At 32.0% G+C, this 14,842-nt stretch overlaps 1 long non-coding RNA gene across 2 annotated transcripts in view; it reads right to left on the bottom strand.

Moving 5' to 3' along the window:
* Positions 1–14,842, bottom strand: part of LOC141572197 (uncharacterized) — an 839,411-nt gene that overhangs the window by 190,142 nt on the left and 634,427 nt on the right. The gene's annotated exons all lie outside the window — the stretch shown is intronic.

Here is a 14,842-nt window from a genome sequence, read left to right as displayed (position 1 = left end):
AGCCTACTGTAAGGTAAAATCAGGAAGTGCTAGATTATAACAACAGGAGTTTTCACATATTATATATATATATAATTTCCCTGAGATGTTTAACTCGTATTTGGCACAGGAAGAAATATATGCATATATATTAATTTGAATATATATATATTAATTTGAATTCTGTCAATGCATTAGCCAATTCAAATAATAAAAGTTAACAATACCAAGAATGGATAAAAACAAATCAAAAATGCCATGCCAGGATTTCAAGTCAAGAAGACAGAGTAGGTAAACATCGTGTTTGTTTCTTCTCACAACCACATCAAAATTACAACTAAAGTACAGACCATCCACCATTGAGAATCACCTGAAGTTTAGCTGGACAGAAGCCCTACAACTAAGGACATGCAGAAGAACTCAGACGAAGACTGATAGAAGGGGTGGAGACTTGAATTGGTTGGTCTCAGACTCACCCGTCACTGTTGAAAATCAGGAGATATATCTTGGTGTGGAGCTTCCCCCTGAGGAACAAGAAATCTCAGCTCCACATTAGACTCGCCCGCCCAGGGTTGCAGTGCCAGAAAGTGAAGTCCCCACAACATCAGGCTGTGAAAACCAGGAGAGACTGTATTTGTGTGAGATGAGGAGTGGCTGGAATCCCAGGCATCACTCTTAAAGGGCCTGCATGTGAACTTACTGAGGGACTCACTTCGGAGCTCTAGCACTGTGGCAACAGATTGAAAGGCACCAGAGACATTCAGGAAGGAACTGAATTGTCTGTCTTCAGGGCAAGGGCTGGAGGGGCAGCTTCTTCCAGACAGATGTAAAGGGCAAAGACACTAGAAGTTTACTAAGCCCCCCACCCTTTCCAAGCGTGCAGATGCAGGGGATCACCATATCCAAGTCTCCATCAACCTGGCTAAAATCTTTAACACCATCTGGATGATTCTCTGAGACCCCACACAACCCAATGTGTGAGTGCACTGAAGCTGCTTTCAGTGGATTTTTCTATACAAATGGCCTGTGTTGGCTAATGCTGCAGATTTCCCAATATTTTTCAAAGATTCACAAACTCCAGGCAAGCAGCATCTGGTCTTGGTGTGCCCTATACCTGGTACTGATCATCCCAAGCCCAGAATTGTTGGCAGCTGGGATCAGTTCTAGGCTTGGCCTCTCTGAGGCACCTCCAAACTCAGCATGGAAGGTGGCAATCTGCACATTGCTTTATGTCTCATGCATGGTATACCTAGTAGGGCAAAAGTTGCAGCTGAACTTGGCCTGTGGTGGGGCCCCTCCCAGGAGACCTGAGGGCCACCAGACTCAGTGACCAGGCTTTGGAGGCAGATCGCCACCCAACCACCTGCACAAATGACATACCCAAAGGGCAGACTCCACAAACAAAAGAGCCATGTTCAAGTGAATCCTGCTCTGTAGAGTCAGCCCATGCACAACAGCTCCACCACTTTAGTCATGGCCAGTCCTTACAACCAATCAGCCCAAGGAACTATCCCGCCCATTGATGTGCAAACAACAACCAAGCTCAACTACACCAGGACACATACAACCCACATGAGGCAAACATCCAAAGTAGAGGTGACCAGGAAGACTGCACCACTAGAACTCACAGGACACCTACTACATAAGGTCACTCAACTAAGACCAGGAGGCCCAGCGACTCTACCTAAGACATGGAAACAAACACAGGGAGACAACACAAATTGGGAGACAAAGAAACATGTCCCAAATGAAAGAACAGAACAAAGCACCAAAAAATAACAAAATGAGACAAGCAATTTACCTGATGCAGAATTCAAAACACTGGATATAAGAATGTTCAATGATATCAGGGAGAATTTCAACAAAGAGAAAGAAAATCTAAAAAATGGGAGATATAAAACATAAAAAGGAACCATTCAGAAATAAAGAGTACAATAACTTAAATGAAGAAAACATTATAGGGAATCAGATTAGATGAAGCAGAGGATTGAATCATTGACTTAGAAGATAAGGTAACAGACAAAACCATTCAGAACAGCAAAAAAAAAAAAAAAAAAAACAGAATAAAAAATAAAATAAAAATGAGGATAATTTAAGGGGCCTCTTGGACAACATGAAGCTCCAACATTCAGATTATAGGGGTACAAGAAGAAGAAGAGAGAGAGCAAGGAATTGAAAACCTATTTTAAAAAATAATGATAGAAAACTTCCCTAACCTGGAAAAGAAAATAGACACACAAGCCCAGGAAGTGCAGAGTCCCAACCAAGATGAATCCTAAGGCCCACACCAAGACACATCATAATTAAAATCCCAAAGGATAAAGAAAAAGAAAGAATCTTAGAAGAAGCAGGAGAAAAGCAGTTAGTTACCTACAAGGAAGCTTCTGGGAAATTGTCAGCTGGTTTCTTAACAGAAACTTTGGAGGCAAGAAGGGAGTGGCACGAAATATTCAAAGTGATGAAAAGCAATGGCCTACAACCAAGATAACTCTATCCAGCAAAGATACCATTTAGAATTGAAGGACTGATGAAGAGTTTCCCAAACAAGAAAAAGCTAAAGGAGTTTATCACGACTAAACCAGTATTACAATGTATGTTAAAGGGAGTTCTCGAAGACAGAGAAGAAAAAAAGTAAGCTAAAAACTATGAATAATAAAATGGCAATAACTACATATCTATCAACAATTACTATAAAAGCTTATGGATTAAATGCTTTAATTGAAAGAAACAGGGTGGATGAATGTATAAAAAAATCTAGACACTTACATGCTGCCTACAAGAGACTAACTTCACATCAAAGAGGCACAAACATACTGACTATAAAGGGATGGAAAAATATATTTTATGAAAATAGAAACAAACAAACAAAAAAAAATGCTGGGTGAGCAATACTTACACCAGATGAAACAGACTTCAAAACAAAGTCCATTATGAGACAAAGAGGACCCAGTATTTCTACTTCTGTGTATTTATCTGAAGAAACCCAAAATGCTACTGTGAAGGGACATATGCATCCATATGTTCATTAAAACATTATTTACAATGACCAAGACATTAAGGTAACCTGGGTGTCCATCTGTGGATGAATGGATAAAGATGAGGTGGCACATATATACAATGGAACATTACTCAGCCATAATTTATATATAATAGATTTCTACATTGGAAGCCTACATAATTTTACTAAACAATGTTACCCCAAGAAATTTAATTAAAAAGAAAAAAAAGAAATCTTGCCATCTGCAACAACATGGATGGACCTAAAAGATATTGTGCTGAGTTGGACAGAGGATGACAGATACCCTATAATTTTACTTTAAATGGAATATAAAGAACACAGTTAACTAACAAAACAGAAACAAACTCATAGACACAAAAAATTTAATGGTTGCCAGATAGGATGGGGGTTGAGGGGCTGGGTGAAAAATGGGAAGGGCTTAAGAAGTACCAATTGGTAGTTACAAAATAGTCACGGGGATGTAAAGTATAGCATAAGGAATAAAGCCAATAATATTGTAATAACTATGCAGGTTCTTTTGGCAGTGAATTAGCATTTTTTTTTGTATTGCAAAGGAAATGCTCATTGAAAACCTGGGTACCATGGTTGGGCAGCTAGTGTATTGACTAATAATTTAGTTGTTTCTGTTTGGTTGCTGCTATTTTTCAATTGAAAAGCAACTAAATTTTCGATTTTGTGACCAAATATAAAATACTTATGTAGATTATAAAATCCCTCATCCTCAATTTAAAATTCTAAAAGTTTCTATTTTAAAGTAGAAAAGACTGAAAAGTACTCTTTACTGCAAAACCTGACTTGCCTAAACTAATTTGGTGGAAAATATAATTTGAAATGATACAAGACTATTTTCATTCTAACTTTATAATTAACATTTTTAATTAATATTTTATTGAAAAATTTAATATGCTTAATTAAGAACTGCTCTCTGAAGCCCTGCTGAGAATATTCTTCATTATCATATAAACTGTATTACATTTCCAAAATCTGAAAACTTCTCAATTGGAAATATATCTGACCCATACACAGGGTTTCAATAATAGACTTTATATCAATATAAATAAAACTAAGCCAATATTTTAAAAATTCTATTTAAAAGTCTATTGAAATTGAAGAATCTCTCAATTATTACATCACTATCTTATTTATATTTTTTAATTAAATTTATTGGGGTGACAATTGTTAGTAAAGTTACATAGATTTCCGGTGTATAATTCTATAATACATCATCTTTATTTCACATTGTGTGCTCAACACCCAGAGTCAGTTCTCCTTCCATCACTATATATTTGACCCCATTTACCCTCTTCTAGAACTCCTCACCCCCCTTACCTCTTGGTAACCAATAAGCTCTAGTCTGTGTCTATAAGTTTTTGTTTGCCTGGTTCTTTTGTTGCTTTCAGTTTTATATGCCACATACCGTGTTTCCCCGAAAATAAGACCTAGCTGGAAAATCAGCTCTAATGCGTCTTTTGGAGCAAAAATTAATATAAGACCCAGTATTATGTTATATCATATTATATTACATTGCATTGCATTACATTATATTACATTACATTACATTACATTACATTACATTACATTATATTATATTATTACATTAATGACCCAGTCTTATAGTAAAATAAGCCCCAGTCTTATGTTAATTTTTGGTTTCTTTTGCTGTACAAGAGCTTTCTAGTTTGATATAGTGCCATTCATTTATTTTAGCTTTTACTTCCCTTGCCTTTGGAGTCAAATTCATAAAATGCTCTTTGAACCCAAGATCCATAAGTTTAGTTCCTATGTTTTCTTCTGTGCAGTTTATTGTTTCAGGTCTTACATTTAAGTCTTTGATCCATTTTGAGTTAATTTTGGTACATGGTGACAGATAGCAGTCTAGTTTCATTCTTTTGCACATGGCTTTCCAATTCTCCCAGCGCCATTTATTGAAGAGGCTGTCTTTCCTCCATTGTATGTTTTTTTTACTTCTTTGTCAAAAGTCACCTGTCCATATTTATGTGGGTTTATTTCTGGGTCCTCAATTCTATTACATTGGTCTGTGTCTTTTTCTTTTTTTTTTTTTTTTTTTTGCCAATACTATACTATTTTAATTATTGTTGCCCTGTAATACAAGCTGAAGTCAGGGAGTGTGATACCTACAGCATTATTCTTTTTTCTTAGGATTGCTTTGACTATTTGAGGTCTTTTGTGGTTCTATACAAATATGATGATTATTTTTTGTTCTTTTTCTTTAAAAAATTCCATTGGGATTTTGATGGGGATTTTATTAAATCTGTATATTGCTTTGGATGATATTGCCATTTTAACTATTTTGATTCTTCCAATCCATGAACATGACTGTCTTTCCATTTATTTGTGTCTTCTTCAATTTATTTTTAAAATGTCTAATAATTTTCATTATATTGGTCTTTTATATGCTTGGTGAAGTTTATTCCTAGGTATCTTATTCTTTTTGTTGCAATTGAAAAATGATTTTTTTAAATTTCTTTTTCTGAGATTTCATTGTTAATATATAGGAATCTGGTGCAGGAAGAGCTTTGGAACTTCAGAAACTCTCCACATCCCCCCATGGAGTGTCCTGTAATCCAGATGAACTGTTCAGAGAGGAGAAGCCTCCACAGAGAAGGGAGGATCCAGGGTTCCCCCCATTGTGTGATAAGCCAGAACAATGCAGAGAAAATACAACACTACAGCATGAGACATAATAAAAGGCTGCAGTCAGAGAGAAAATAAAGCATTGTACCAACACCTACTGGAAAACACAAGACCTCTTTCTATCACCCTATTGCTGAACCCATTCCTGTAGATGCCTAGGAAGAGGAATAATAATTCATTAACTTCTATGAATTATCAAGGTAACAAGACAGCTCAGAAAGAAAATGAAAAGTCTCAAGAAAATGAACATCACTACATTAGAGGAAGTATCCAAGATAGAAATAATCTAATTCACTATTATGTCAAAAAAAGAAAGTTCTACAGATGAACTGTTAAAGTGTGAATCACTGAAAGAATGCTAGTAATTATTGTGGGAGTGGCATTTTTTTTCTACATTTATAGGAAACCCTAATGTCCAAAAACAGGTCTTTATTAGTTGAAGGAACAGAAAGGAGAGGAAGAGATGGATTGTATTTATTTGGTCCACCTACTAGCATTAACATCATTTTAAGGGACAATTTGTTCCCTGTATGAAATACTAAACTAAATAGCTTCTATTTGTAGGCAGTACAGATAAAAGGCATGGCTAAAGAGGAATGATAATGATTATATATCTCAAAGGGCTTTGTATGGGTATTTAACTTTGATACATAATGAGTGTAGTTCATAAAAAATTGAATATCTGACTTTATTATTTTATTTTATTTTGGCTTTACTTTAATCAGTGTATTTTCCCAGGGAAATTTCTGATGGCTACCTAAATAATACAATTATTCTAATTATGCTTAGAATATAGGGTACATAAAAATAATGAAAAGCAATACAAACATTTTGCATATCTTTGAGATTTAGAAAACAAATTCTTTTTTCCCCCCTCTACTTTCTACTCTTAGTTTAAAAGAAAAATTCTCATATCTGGGTGGCAAACACACAATGCAATATATAGATGATGCATTATAGAATTGTGCACATGAAATCTATATAACCTTACTAACCAATGTCACCTCAATAAATGTAATAAAAATAATTTTAAAGAAGTTATCTATATTTCACTGCAGGGAGCATAAAATACAGTTAGATATAAAACTTACTTTGGAAATTGTTAAAAAGTATATAAATGCAATGCCATATATGTCAATAATTGTATTTTAATATATTAAATATTTGTAAATTATGCATTGAAGTAATTATTTTCTGGCTCTGGATTCCTAATTCGCCATTAGCTATGGAATCTTTTATGAAAGCAATGATGTCATATGAACACTATAGTTTCAATGTCAACAAATTGTGTCATTTATTTTTCTAATTAATTATTTTTGAAGATATTCCAGATGCTTGCATACACTAATTGATAGGATTATAATGAGATTATTTTTTATGTGGTATATTGACATGTATTTTACCAGTTTTTTTTTTTTTTTTCCCAAGGCTTTTAAAATTAGGAGACCCATAAAGAGTCTGCAAACATAACAACACATTTCACAGATAAGTGGATAATGTCTCACTTTTTAAAGTTCTAAATATCTAGAATTATGAATTTGATAATTGAGTTTGATTTGGTCGACATTTTGTCATCATACAAAATACAATACAAGTTCAATAAAGCACAACATATTTACCCTATGATTTTGATAAAGCATACATCATTAAAAAGGTGAGCGCTTACTCTTTGGAGTTACAGATGCTCCTCAACTTATGAAGGAGTTACCACCTAATAGTTATCATAAATTGAAAATGTCTTACATTGAAAATGCATTTAATACACCTAACCTACCAAACATCATAGCTCAGTCTAGCTTACTTTAAATGTGCTCAAAACACTTACATTAGCCCACAGTTGGTCGAAACAATCAAACAAAAAGCCTGTTTTATAATAAATGTTGAATATCCCATGTAATTTACTATGTGTATCATGTTTGCTCCATCATAAAGTCCAAAAAACTCATAAGTCAGCCATAAGTGAGGGACCATCTGTATTTGAAAATGGATCATTAATTTCTTTGGCAGCAATTCTATGTCTTTGGGAAGTTTATTTACCTCCCCAAGTTATTTGTAATTCTCTACTTAAAAAATGAGATCCATGAGTACTACTTGAAATTACTGAGAGGTTTTGTGAAATAACACTAGACCCGGCTTATTATCTGGTACACAGAAACCAGAAGTTTTGTTTTGTTTTTATTTTTTGTTTCCCTGCCTGGTTCATCTTCAGCACTTAAGGAATTCTGTAAAACAGCCTAACATTCCTGGACAGTCTCCTTCATTAATATTTTCTAGATCTTTATGTCCACTCAAAAAAAAATAAATCTGTGGACCACAACATCATGCATTCATTTAACATCAGGACTGGGATCGGCAATAATGTTTATATGTTAAATAACCCATGTGATGTTTAAATTTGTTCTAAGGAATCACTTGATTCACAAGAGTGGCTAAACATTTTAAAAAATACTTTCATATTTTTATAGTGGAAACTGGACATGGCTACCTATGCTGTCTGTTATTCAGAGAACTCTCTATTATATATGTCTATATGAAGTCAAGATTAAGAATTTGAGAGTCAGCCAGGTTTGGATTAATATGTATTTCCACATTTATAAAATAGAAATATGTATCCTGTATGTCTGCTGTGTATAGCAAATTAAATACTGTATTTAGAGCTCATATTATTTACAGTACCCATGTTACAACTATTATACATTTATTAATGCATGATACACTATTTGTAGCATATAATAAATACAAACCTACAATTTATCAAGTGTTTGATACTTGTCAGACACTGTGTTAGGCCCATTATGTTCATCATTTTATCTACTTCTCAACATCTATGACATAGGTTAAGTTATTGAAGTAATTCTACAGACATATAAAATTTTACATATTTTTACATAATTTTACGGAAAACTGACATTTAAACTAGTGGATGTGGAATCATCAAAGGTGGTTTGATGCTAAATGTATCTCAGTTAAATATTAGAGAAATTTTACAAGAATATGTACCTCTTCAATAAGCTGAACTCGGGAGTCTCTTCCTGTTAAACAATACTTAGATAATCTCACTATCAAACGTACACACTTTGGATTTTCTGTTCCAGATTCACGTGAACCTTGTTTTATTAAAAGCTTAGGTATTGCACTCTTAGCTACACTAATGACATAGTAATTGATGTCTCCCTGGAACTAGATATCTTAATTCAATTAGAAGCTTTTCTAATAACAATAGATTTGTATTCAGACTAACATACATATATAATCATGGTTCCTTAAATTCACAGAGTCACTTGTAAGAGGCAGAGATTATCTGGCTCATAGAAAAAGGGACATTTTACTAATTTTTTGGTGTCTATCATACCATGGAAATTTCTCAAGCCTGGCTCAGAAAAGGACAATTTAATAATGATTTTAGAGTGTCCAGTATTACTATGCATTCTCTAGTCTTCTGTAATTGTTCTCCAACAAGGATTCTACCTCTGCACTTTTGCTTTATCCAGAGTCATTGTCTCTATAATTTTTAGATGTAGTGTGAAGATTAGTGGCAGAGGAAGGACTAGTAAATATATATATAGCAAGACCCTTCTAAAGGTAATAATAAGCACAAAAGTAGATCAAAAGTAAATAAAATATAGTTATAGGTTTTGCTTAAAATAAGAATTAATGGAAGAAAGAACAGGAAGTATTTAAAAGTTTTCTGCACACCTAATTTTATTCTGAGACTATTTTGAAAATAGATAGCTTCATATTCATTAGTAATATTGGGCAGGACACAAATTATTTTTACTATTAGGATTTCTACAGCGTTAGATCCCTGTAAACTTATATATTACTTTTATTGTTTGAAAATAAATATTAATTACATTATAACTCTTTCATTCTCAGAGAATATACGTAGATATTAATGACTCTTCTCTTGAACTAAGTACAATTTATCTCACAGAATTCCATCCAAAGTGATTCATAATTAGTTTATTATTTTATGAGCACTTTGATGTATTCTTATTTACTGGAGTAATTCTTTCCATGAAATTTCTCCACAGAAGTGATGATAAGAAATCCCTATTTTTAAGTGTAAAAACACCATATTTTTATCTAAGGATTTTCTCCTCTGGATACCAACTTACTCATAAAGAAAAAAATATTTTGTGCAATAGCACTTTGAGACATATTTTTAGTAAACAGATGACAAATAATTCTAGTTCCTTTCCCTATAAATTTGATCTCTCAATTTGTTATTATATATAAGTTGTATTATCTTGCCTTAAAATTACAATTTGGAAGCCGATATGCATTTATGAATATTCCTTCACCAATTTTAATCATTTAGAATATTTATTGGGTGCTTTGTTCAGTGCATTATGCTAGGAATTCAGTAATGAATAAGGCATGCTTGCATTTTGGGGATGTTTTCTGCCCAAGAATATGCACTGTTCTCAAAGTCTCTCAATACCAATTTAACATTTTTGTCTCTGCAAAAGCCTAGTGCAATATAAAAATATAGATTACATTGTTAACTCTCTATTGTAGATTAAATATACACATATTAAGTAAACACAACCTAACCATTCTCTCAAATAATCATGTTTTGATTTGTTTTGTATGTTTGTCTATAGAATTGCCTTTATTTCATACTTCATTTCTGCTTAATCAATTTAGGAAGAGGATTTTTTTTAATGTTTGCATTTTAATTATATCTCAATCAAACAAATTAAAAGGATTCTTATTGTTCATGTTGATGAAAAATTGCTTAAACCTGTCCCCTTGATAAACTACATATACAAACAATTGAATTACACTATCATTATTAATAATACTTACTAATTATTAATACTATATTAATGTTATACATATTATATACACATACTAATATAATATATATTATAATATATATCATATATATTAATACATAGGATATATATGATACAATATATGATATATATAATATCATGATATATAATATCATATATATAATATATATTACTATATATTACTATATATATATATGCACACACACATCATTTGCCAGGATAGTGTCAAAGTTTCTTCTTGGTGATTTATTTATTTATATTTCAAATGTCTATTTGGTTAGAGGCCACACCGCAATACATGTTTGCCTCACTTAATACCATTTTCTTCCTGATAACATTTTCCTTTGGTATTTACAATGTTTTTTAAAATTTTAAAAGAATAACTGCTAAACTATTACTGAAATTATTGGTTGTAATGTTAAAATAAAATGGTTACATATGCACATTTATTAGAAGCCCTTTTTTTGCAATTACATGTAAGATTGATAAAACTAATTTGAAATACACACACACACACACACACACACACACTTTAAAAAATGACAGTAGCCATTAAAGGCATTCGTGTCTCGTGTCACAAATGTTACACTATCTCCTAAGATCTGTAAATCCAATATAAAAAAAAATATTTGGCGTCACTAAGGTGGTAATAACATACTGTATGTGATCTCACAACAGCTATAGAAAATTATTAGGAACTGAACTGAGAAATGAAGGTGTAGATAATTTGACTCAATAATAATTACATTTAACTTACAAAACATCTGCAATAAAGATTGATTTTGACTACAATTTTGTGTGAAAAGATGAAAATTATGGCGTTAAAATGGAAAAGAGTTTAGAAGGAATCTGATCCTCAAAATAATGTCCAGTTATCTAGGAGTTCAAAGCAATCATAATTATTTTTGGAATTCTTCAAAGTTAACTTTGTATCACTCAAGAATAAATCTATCTGTATGTGTCACTAGAACCTTCATTATCACTGTACATACATAATTTATTTAATAATAAAGAAAAATCAAAGGTATAATCATCAATCTTATGACTTCAAAGTGTCCTATGAGACTGCAAGTTCCATGTTAGCTTCTTTCAGAAATCTAGTACATACTAGGGAATTAAATTCAGTATTTTTTAAATAAATATAAAATACTTCAAAGTGTATATGTATAATTGTACAATTCACTGAATTTTCACAAACATTATACCTGTGAAACCTGTAAGCATATCAAAAAATAGACATTACTAATACCACAGAAGTACCCTCTTGCTTCTTTCTAGTCAATAATCTACAGTTTTAAGTTCATATTGACTTCTAACGGCATATATTATTTGTTTCTTGTTTTTGCACTTTATCCGAATGCAATAATATAGTATGTACACTTTTGCGTCTTATCTTAGCATAGAATGGCATTAGATGATATATTATAATTCACTTATTTTTTCAAACATTCAGGGGTATTTGGTTAGTTTCCAGTTTGGACCAATGACAAATAATAAATCCATAAACACTCTCATATGGCTGTTTTCATAAACACATGTATGAATTTCTGTGAATGTATAGCTAGATGTGAAATTACTAGATCAGAGTTTTTGTATTTAGCCAGGTTAGATAGAAACTGACAAATAGTTTTTCCAAGTGATTGTACCAATTATACCCCACTGGCACTCTGTGATTGCTTTTACTCCATATTCTGTTACACACTTTTATTTTTTATCTATCTATCAATTTATCTATCTTTCACTTATCAATATCTATATATGTTTCTATATTTTTATCCATATTGCTATTCTGTGCTATACATTGTAGTATCACATTGTATTTTGGTGGTGTTGGTGGTGGTGGTGTCTTCTTATTTTTTTTTACATCGCCTAATCATTAAAATGACTGAGAATCTTAACATGAACATATATTTATTTGCCTCTTTGTTGGTCAGTTTGGAAAAGTACACATCTAGGTATATTGCCCATGTTTCTATTGAATAGTTTGCACTTTCATTTTGGTTTTTGAAAATAGGTTTATATTTTAAACATACTTTTTGCATCATACATGTGTATTAAAAGTATCACCTCTCACTCTGTGACTACTTTTTGAATGTCATGTTATTAAAACAGGTGTTAGTAATTTTAATATAATCAACTATATATTTTATGTTCATACTTTTGAGTGCTTTATAAGGAATCTGTGCCTACTTATAGATGGGAAGATAATCTGTCTTTTCTTTTAGAAGCTTCATAATGTTGCCATTTGTATTTATATCTTCAATCCATCAGGAATTTATTTTTGCATATAATGTAGGGTATAGATCCAGGTTCATCGTTTTTCCCCAAATGAACATCAAATTGACCCAGAACAATTTATAGAATGATCATTTTTCTACTTTACTCCAGGGTGATGTTTCTATAAATATGAACAAGTGAATTTGTTTCTAGACTCTATTCCCTCTACTGGTCTAATTGCAAATCCTCACATCAATACTGTACTCCCTTGAGTAATAATATAACTTTATATTTAGATGTTCACACTGTATAGATCTCCAGTTTTATTCTTCTTAGTGTAGTTTTTTATTCCTTTTTTAAAGCAAGTTTTCCTCCCAAAATATTATATAGTTCTTCAGAAAATAAGCAGATAGAAACCGAGATCTTCACCATCCCTAAGCCAACTGAACTTTAGGGCTCAAAAGAACACAGATTGGAAAACACTGATAGAAAAAATGAAACAAATGCTGTAAAATACACCCATGTCTTGGAGAAAGCAATATGGTTGTCCATACTCTTGGAAAGGTTATGTGATTTCACTGTAATATAGTACTGGAAAGTACTAGGACTGAGATAATGGTAGAAACTCAGCAGATAATCTTCCCCCCACTCAGTATCAGCACTTGTAGCATCACAACAAACTGTATCCTCAAAGCCAGATTAATACAGCTATCTAACAATGATTTAATTGCATATGTTATCTGAAAGGAGTCCTCAGAGCAGTCCTTACCCCTGTGTTTCTCTATGGTATTAGCCAATGTGTCATTTCAAAATGGAAACACATTACTAGTTCACTAGTTTAGTGCCTATTGCCTCGAAGAATTTTCAGATAATGAAAAACATACATATATATGTTTTCCATATAATATATACATATATATGTATGTATGTGTATATATATACACATACATACATACATATATATATATATATATACATATTACACACGTGATATATACTATACACATATGTACACAAACATTGATCCATTTCCCCATCCCCCCTTGCACATGCATATACAAGTACCCATGCACTTACACACACACGCACACATTGCTTAGAATGCTATCTTTCAGAATATTGTGAGGCATATAAAATGTTTATTTTTATCCTAAGGAGACCAGGTTTTCCTAAAGTTTGAGAAATCATTCATTACATACTCCTTTTCTTTAAGACTAAGTCCTTAAAACTTAAATTTCCTCTGAGAGCAAAACCACTGAAACAATAACCAATCTCCTTTCTAATTGAAGATTCAGATGTCAAACAAATTATAACATCAATCATCAGTTTGGTTACCATTATATTTAAACAAAACAATCTTTTAATATATGTATTCTACAATCTTACAGAAATTTCATATCAATTTTCCTGTAGTTTTATTTTATCAGCATTATTGTACTGGAAAAATCTTCCAAAATGATTATTGTTTTTATATCAGACATTCTTGAGTTAATAGTTTAATTATCATTATTACCTATGATGTGTGTCTTTTAAAGTATATAAACTTAATATTAGTCAGTTTCCTTAGTTTCCATGTTAGATATTTTAGAATATTTTATTTTAAATTTGGAAAGGAGATTGGATTATGTAACTATCTCATTTATACAAGTTGGGATTTTAACTTGCTTATTTATTTTTACTGATACAGTTTCTTCTATTTATCCAGAATTTCTTTATTAGAACTGACCATATTGATTCCTACAAATAGTTCTTTGGGATTTTATTTGGAAATGCATTGAATCTATATATGAATTTGAGGAGAATTAACATTATCAATTTTGCACCTTCCAATCTATGAACACAGTATATCTATACAGTTATGTAGCCTTTTGATTTATTTCTTCATTGCTTTATAGTTTTCAGTAATGGATCTTGCACATACTTTGCTGGATTTAAACCTGAGTATAATCTCTCTGACTGGTTTGATCTTTCCTGATTACTGAAATAAAAGCTGTGTCCACTTTCCCCCAAACTTTGCATCCCTTTCCTCTGGTTTGTTTTTCTCGTTAATTATTTGTATTATTTAACAGTGTGTGTGTGTGTGTGTGTGTTTGTAAGTGTGTGTGTTTTAATATTTTTTTCTATCTCTCCCATTTGTATATAAAATTATCTTGTGTTTCTTTTCTTTGCC

Source organism: Rhinolophus sinicus, linkage group LG06, assembly GCF_036562045.2.
Source record: "Rhinolophus sinicus isolate RSC01 linkage group LG06, ASM3656204v1, whole genome shotgun sequence".
NCBI classification, from domain to species: Eukaryota; Metazoa; Chordata; class Mammalia; order Chiroptera; family Rhinolophidae; genus Rhinolophus; species Rhinolophus sinicus.
This window is presented reverse-complemented; position numbering and strand designations above follow the sequence as displayed.